This window comes from Alexandromys fortis, unplaced genomic scaffold (genome assembly GCF_014885135.2).
Source record: "Alexandromys fortis isolate MF-2015 unplaced genomic scaffold, M_Fortis_MF-2015_v1.1 scaffold_89, whole genome shotgun sequence".
NCBI classification, from domain to species: Eukaryota; Metazoa; Chordata; class Mammalia; order Rodentia; family Cricetidae; genus Alexandromys; species Alexandromys fortis.
Genome location: NW_026067973.1, coordinates 6,592,558 through 6,598,557, shown reverse-complemented (window position 1 = coordinate 6,598,557; position 6,000 = coordinate 6,592,558). Strand labels below are relative to the sequence as shown.

At 42.6% G+C, this 6,000-nt stretch overlaps 1 protein-coding gene and 1 pseudogene across 1 annotated transcript in view; one reads left to right on the top strand and one right to left on the bottom strand.

Moving 5' to 3' along the window:
* Positions 1–670, bottom strand: part of LOC126510077 (28S ribosomal protein S18b, mitochondrial-like) — a 3,073-nt pseudogene extending 2,403 nt beyond the window's left edge.
* Positions 1–6,000, top strand: part of Dlat (dihydrolipoamide S-acetyltransferase) — a 31,793-nt gene that overhangs the window by 13,432 nt on the left and 12,361 nt on the right. The gene's annotated exons all lie outside the window — the stretch shown is intronic.

Here is a 6,000-nt window from a genome sequence, read left to right as displayed (position 1 = left end):
GAATTTTGCATGCAAATGGATGGAAATAGAAAACACTATCCTGAGTGAGGTAACCCAGACCCAAAAAGAGGATCATGGGATGTACTCACTCATAATTGGTTTCTAGCCATAAATAAAGGTCACTGAGTCTATAATTTGTGATCCTAAAGAACTTAAGTAAGAAGGTGAACCCAAAGAAAAACATATAGTTGTTATCCCTGCTATGGGAAATAGACAAGATTGCTGGGCAAAAAAATCAGGTCCTGTTTTAAATTCCGTATTCTTCCCATTCCCCTGCGCCGCCTGTCCCTGCTCTCCCATCCATAATCACTGATGAAGCTGCAGTCATGTCCTCAGCTCTGCAGTTGGTTGCACTCAGTCTGGTTCTCACCCACCACCAAGCTGCTGTTCTGTTGTTGGAGGGCAAGCATAAATTTTGCCACTCTTTATATATTTGTGCTTAGTATCAGAGACAAAATAAGGAATTTCATAGAGCAGAAGGGTTGAGCTAATAACTGCCGGAAGAACCTGGACTGGTAGGATCATTGTTTGGAGAGTTAGCAGCACTGGTTATTTTACTAGGGGATAACTGGAAGAATCCCAGTATTGTTTTCATGCGGGCAGGGTTAAACAATCCCTTTATAGGTAGCTATTGAGTACTGTCTGTGTCCCATGTACCTGTGCATAACATGGAGAACATTCCAGCCTCACTGGCCAATGGTAGTCTACTGTAGTGAAGAATGGGGTTCAGAGCTAGACTGCTCGGGTTTAAATGTCAGCTCTGCTGTATGCTAGCACTGTGACCTTTTCTGACTCTGTGACTTGTATATAAAAATAATACTTAATGAGTTGTGAAGATTAATAAGTAACAGATTAATAAGTACAGCTAACATATTAGCTATCTTGGCTCTAAATTTTTATTATGAACTGAGATGACTTAAGAGCTAAAAAGGAACAGACTCAGTGATACACCTGTCCATGAGTGACAGTGACAGTGATATGGCAGAGACAGGACATGGTGACTTTTAGACAGGGTGTGTGAGGAGGACCTTTCCAAGGAGTCATCTGTGAGCCAACCCTGTGAAGTATTGAAGAAGAGCGTTTGGGCAGAGGGTGATATGCCAGTAACACATGGTCTGGAGTCATCCAAACCTTGACATGCTTGAGGAACATAATACAGCGTGCAGAGCAAAGGGGAGAGCAGACGACAAAGGTGGGAGGAATCAAAAGAAGCTGGGTCTGATAGCAAGTAATCTAGCTGATCAAAAGCTGAGGCAGAAGGATCACGACGATATCAGGCCCTGCCCGGCTACAGACTGCTAACCACCAAGGCGGCTGGGGCTGAAGCACAGTGGTAGAGCACTTGTCTAGCATTGTGTGAACCACAAAAATATCTCCCGCTGTTGCCAGGTCCTCTGGGGAGCAAAATGCCTTCCTTGAGAATCTGGTCCATTAGAAACAACTGGGGTGGCACAGGGCAGAATGGTTCGGCAGGAAACAGAATTCTTTCTTTTTTTTTTTTTTTTTTGGATTTTCGAGACAGGGTTTCTCTGCCACCACCGCCCGGCCAGAATTCTTGAGAATATAAAAAGAAATGGGATTGATTGATCTTAAGATTATGGATGGTTGTTTTGGTGGTGGAAAATAAGAATCCCTCTGTGCTACTGTTTGATTTGTAAACTAAGGTTATCTGATAAGCTTGGGGAGTGAGTCTGGGAAGGACTGAGATTAGAGAGAGATTATTATAAAGCAGTCTTGGAGCGGTTGGGAACTTTGGAGAGGGGACAGCTAGTTTCTGCAAACTTCCTGACATCTGTTTTCAGATTTCAGTCCTGAACTGAGTTAGTCAGCCAGACTTGTGCTTTTTAGCCCAAGCAACAGTGAGTCACTCTCATACTTAATGAGAAGATAAGCACATTCTAGAGTTTCACAAGGATTGTACAATGCATGTTTCTACCTCTGTTTAAGACATTTTGTATATTGATAAAATTTTTAGGATATATTTTCATATTGCATTATATAGTCCTATCTCTGATCAAGATACTTATACATTGTTTACATTTTGAGGTCATTTTCCTCATTTACTGCACAATTGTTTACAGATTATTTAATATTCTGATATGAAGTCTTAGTCTTTAAGTTATACAGGTATTAAGTATTATCGGTCAATAGTTATTCATGTTTGTTATGCATATAGTCAGATTAATTAGGTTCTTTAGATACATAGAGATTGTATTCTGCCTAGATAATCTTCAGCCACTTCAAGGATCTGTAGAACATGGCATTTAAATAACTTAGGGTTCTGTTGACGTGAGACACAATTGCTCCACAGCATCAATCTATTCCCAAGAGAATGTTGAGCACTGAAGACACTCCACTTGGAGTTTCTTTTCTTCTTGGCACAATTGGCCTTTGGGCAAGGAACTTCCCATGCATCGACCACTGACAAAGTACATGGTGTCCGGACTGGATAAGCAGGACACAATTGTTTATTAAATGTTTATTAAACACTTACCATGTGTTCCTTGCTTAATATTGTTTATGTTGGTTGTAATCTTAATTTATACTTTATATCTATATCTATTCCTGTTGTATATAGTTTTGTATTGGGTTTGAAATGCTCTTATTTAGACAAAACGGGAAGGTGATGGGGAATCTTTGTCAGCCAATGATCTTTAAGAGGTGGGATCATGGGGGCTGGAGAGATGGCTCAGCAAGTAAGAGCACTGGCTGCTCTTCAGAGGTCTTGAGTTCAGTTCCCAGCAACCACATGGTGGCTCACAACCATCTGTAAAGAGATGTGGTGCCCTCTTCTGGCTTGTACGCATAACATGCAGGCAGAACACAAGTATATGTAATAAATAAAGGAATCTTAAAAAAAAAAAAAAAGAGGTGGGATCAGGTGAGGGCATGAGCTTTTGGGTACCCGGAGAAAAACACCAGGCGTCCCAGGGTTCGCTCTCTCTGTGGTTCCCGTGCAACACAGCTGAGCTTGGGCTTCTCATTCCTGTTTTGTGAGTTTGCCCCTTATAATAAAGTTTTGTCTTTGGTTTTATCTTGGAGATAGCCTGGTATATTGTGATCCGAGTTAATTCAACAGGAATGATCCTAACAGTAGCCTGAAGAGTGTAATTGGGAAGGGAGGGAGTGAGGAGCAAAAGAAGGAAGGAAAAACCAGGGACTGATGGCAACAGGAAGGTTGGGGCTAGTGAGGGTGGAAGGGTCAGTGGAGTCGGAGTCTCCTTCATTTTATTTATTTTTTTGTTTTTGTACTGTGCTAGGCAGGTTCTGCGCCACTGAGAGTAGAGCTGGGTGGGGCTGATGAGACTTTGCAGTGAAGGGTGGGGGTGGCCGTGGCCCAGTGAGCTCAAGAGCCCTGACTGTGTGCTGCTTCCTGGCACCAGGTGTTTGTAGTATTTTTCTCATAACCACCAACTGAGTATTCAACAGTTCAGTCCAGATCTAACATTAACCTCCCCAGAGTTAGCATGAGACTGTGGTGTAAAACTGCTCTTATTTCAGGTTCCTTTTGAGTCCTCAGGGCCACCTGTTTGTGTAACTCGTTAGCAGGGAATTAAGGATTGAGAATTCTCCTTGGGTTTGATAATTAGCTAAAGTGACCGATAAACCTTATTAGTCTATTGTAGAGCGTACAGCTCAGACACAGACAATGAAGAGATGCACAGGACAGAGTAGAGTGGGAAGGGATGTACATAGCACCCCTGTACTCTGTGGGCTTGCCGTCCTTCCAGCACACTGCTCTTGTCACCAGTTAGGCAACTGCTAGGAGCCGATTTGAGTGGCTGCCATTACAAGATGGCATTTGGCCCCGGCCTCGCTTGATAAATAACTCCATATTAAGGTTGCAGTTCTTCCATCAGAAAACAGGGTGAATTGTTGTGATCTAGCAGCTCACCGGATCTCACCATTCAGAGCATTATTTTCATAGGGGCGTCATCTTAATGACATTGTTGACTAAATCACTGGCCAGTGTTCATTGAACTCAACAACTTCCAGTCTCTCTCCCCTTAGTGGAATGGTACAGGAAGCAGGAGAGTGGAGGAGGAGATGAGGAGGGAGAATGGAAGGATTGAAAGTTACCACCCTTTAATCACGTGTTTGGTCATTAAGCTAACTAGGCTGATGTCCCTTATCCAGAAGCCCCATCCTCAGTCACCTCATTAGCATAAACTGGTGTGATATAAAGAAGCTTGACTGAAAAAAGACCAAATACTTATTGTTTGGGAAATGCCAAAGCTTTTAGAAGGTCCGTGCCAAGAGCTTGGACCAAAGGCCATGTATATCTATGTTTCTCATACACGGTGCTAGCAAAGAGAAGATTGTTCCTGTTATGGATTGCAGGGATTTAACCTTATTTATTTATTCATTATTGGGCTGAAGACATGTGAGAGGGCTAAGGCATGTGTGTGGAGTTTAGAACGACTTTGTGGAGGTGGTCCTCGTCTTCTACTTTGATGTGGGTCCTGAGGATTGAACTTTGGTCATTAGATGTATACATCAAGTACCTTTGTCCACAGACCATCTCACCAGCCCCCGAAAGATGTTTAAGAACTGGAAAACACATGGTCTGGGCAGGTGACTCTTGTTTGTGAGAAGAAAACATAGTTGGGTAGATGAAAGAACTCAAAAGTCTGGGTAAGGGTGGGTTGTCGTTCCCAAGAGAACAAGAATCACAGTAAAATTTACTTTAGTGAATGAGATCAGAGACAGTAGGTTATATGTCTAGATGCCTGGAAATTCAGAGGGAGTTAAAGAATTGAGTCAGGAGGTAGGTAGGGGTTGAGACAGGGGCTCACGTAGCCCAGACCAGCCTCAGACTTGGTAAATGGCCAAGGATGATCTTATATTCCTGATTCTCCGGACTCTTCCTCTGAGTGCTGAAATTTCAAGTGCCCATAACTATGCCTGGCTGGGAATTTAGGTTTTTGAGAGAACAGGGGCCTAGGCTCATACCCCAACCCCAAGTCACTCATTGGAAGAGTGAAAGAAAGAGAAACAAACAAAATTCCATTGTAAAAGGAACAAAAGTTTAGAGGGGCAGAGTGCTTAGCAAATTTTACCAAAACATTAACTACTAAGGAAGAAACTATGTGGCTTAAGCCCTGGTGTTTGGAGCTCAGGTGGTCTGACAGCCACCCCTCTAATGTGTATTTGGTGCAAACCACCTTTGCCTCACTGTCCGGTTTTGTTTTCACAATATCTCTTGTGAACAAGGGCTATCACTGTGGTCTCCATCCTGCAGTTGAGATGGGTGACTAATGTCAGGTGTCTAATGTCACAAAACTCTGTTTTTATTGCCAGTCTAGTATTCTTCCCTTATGATCACCTGTTGTACTTTCTCGGGAAGCTAGACAAGGCGATGAAAAGCCGTGACTAACTCAGCAAACTGATGGGTGGCTGATTTCCTGCTGAGGGATTGAGAGTTGTGGCATCAAGCTCAGTGCTGGTTGCCAGGGGAGGTTATGGTTTCTGTGTGCTTACAAGGCAAGGAATCTAATAGAGGTCCTGCACCTCTGTTCTAGAGCCCTGGTGAGGATAAACAGTTGTAGCCAACTCTTTTCATAACGAAGGAAAGGAATTGGGAAGAACTGCACACAACGGGAATCCCTTTAAAGGCTGTGTGGGGGAAGATGAATCAATTTGACCATTTTTTTCTAGAAGTGGGCCCAGTGTAAAAGGTATTATAATAACTAAATTCTGAATCTGCTTCAAGGTCAGGATGATGTATTTGGGCATATGCCTAAACCTGAGACATTGTAGATGGGAGGAGGGAGGGGAAATTGAATCAGTTAAGCCTGTGAGAGAAATGGAAGGCATTGTGATGTTTGCGCCTTGGTTGGTTTAGTTTTGGCTGGTATGAAAAACCTGTAAATTGTGGGAAATGAATGACTCTAAAGATGACATCATTGCAGTTACATCATCCATCACATTCTGAAAGGTTTATTCAGAAAATTGTCAATCTCTTACAAAAAATTACTTTATGGTAAAATAAGTCTGTTT